Raw genomic sequence first — 1,813 nt, forward strand, 5'->3', positions numbered from 1 at the left:
ATCAGAAAACAAATATAGTGTAGGGCCTTTGAGGTTATTGTAAGGAGCCTGGATATTAATCTTTATGCAATGGGAAGCCATTGACGATTTTCACCTTATGTTGACATTTGAAATGAAGACTCTAGTTCCTGAATGAAGACTAAATTGAATTGAAGAAAAAGAGTAAGAAAGGAGACAAGAGGTTATTGCCTAGGCCAGGGAAGGAAAGTTGATGGTGTGTGGTTAGATCGATAAGGTGGATAGATTTTTCATATAATTTGGAAGTTGAATCAACACAATTTGCTGATGACTTGGATGTGACTCAAATTCCAGGCTCAAGCAACTTCATGTATGATGACACATTCATCAACACTGAGAAAAATGCTATCAAGTTTTATAATAATTGAAGTTGACACACTAAAGTAACCTGACAATTAAAAATTCTAAGTCTACGGCCATACTACCTTGAACAAGCCCAATTCTGTCTGATCTCAGAAACTAAGTAGGGTCGGGCCTGGTCAGTACTTGGATGGGAGACCACCTAGGAAGACTAGATGCTGTAGGCATAAAAAATAAATAATAAATAAATAAATAAATAAATAAATAAATAAATAATAAGAGATTGTAAACTGACAAGGTCCTTGCAATCTGTGAGGTCAACCAAGGGTTGCCTCGCCTAAAAAAAAAAAAAAAAATTCTAGTGATTTTCTTAAAGAAAATAATTTCTTTTTTTGTTGGCTATTTATTATTCAGATTGTGACAAGTAGCCTAATATGCATTATCTTATACATAAAATTATTATTCATTATTCTGTCTATTATGAACTACTTTCTTTTGAAACATGTGAAAAAGTTTGAGACAAAATAAATTGTGAAATCTGAATGAGGTAAGACAAATTCATACCTGCCTCACACCTATTTTTCAGTTACTCTTTTTCCATAAGTGTGAACAAAACTTTCTTGATATTTGTTGTGTCATGGTTGGTATTAAATTATTGGAGCAGTTCATAAAACATGAAAATGTCAAAAATTGCAGAATTTAAAATCCTAAGAAATAGATTACACTGACAAGATTCCTTAAAAACCTAAGAAAGCCATTAGTAATTGGTGTCAAAATTTAATTTGACAACTTACTTTACACTTCTCTATCTGTGGAAATCAGCCTTCAAGATAGCCCCAATGCCCTGGCCTCCTGGTATTCACACTCTTGCATAGACCCCTCCAACATCATGTCAGGGATTGTTTCTGTGACCAATAGGATATCCCAGAAGTGATGGCATGTCACTTCTGAGAGTAGGTCATTAAAGATATTATGGCTTTTTCCTCTTTCTTGGATCAGTATCTCTGGGAAAGCTAGTTGTCACTCAGTAAAAAGTCTACATTGAGAGGAACTAAAGTTTCTGGAGCTAATGAGGGACTAAGTCATCCTACTAATAGCCAGGTGAGTAAGATAAAAAGCACATCCTCCAGACTTTATCAGGACTTCATATGGAGCTTTGGCCAACATTTGGACTAAAATCACTGAGAACCTCTAAGCCTCAATTACCAGCCCAGGCTGCTTTCAAATTCCCAGCTTAAGGAGGCTGTGAGATAATAAATAAACACTAAAAGTTTGGGGATAATTCGTTACACAGCAATAGAAAACTAATACATTATTCTTTATTAAAAACAGAGGAAATAAAAAAGTCTTACAAACCTATGAGGGTTTTTATATCTTAGACTAATTTCAAGAAAATATTAATATGTTTTTAAGATTCAAGTCTACTGAATTTATGTCAAATATGTCATTTTGTTCCTTTTGAGACTTTCAGGTAATTCTTGATTTTGTTATGTTG

General features: G+C 33.8%; 1 pseudogene; it reads left to right on the forward strand.

Moving 5' to 3' along the window:
- Positions 1–426: 426 nt before the first annotated feature.
- Positions 427–545, forward strand: LOC120588635 (uncharacterized; annotated as a pseudogene).
- The last annotated feature ends 1,268 nt before the right edge of the window (positions 546–1,813 follow it).

Source organism: Pteropus medius, unplaced genomic scaffold (genome assembly GCF_902729225.1).
Source record: "Pteropus medius unplaced genomic scaffold, Ma_sr-lr_union100, whole genome shotgun sequence".
NCBI lineage: Eukaryota > Metazoa > Chordata > Mammalia > Chiroptera > Pteropodidae > Pteropus > Pteropus medius.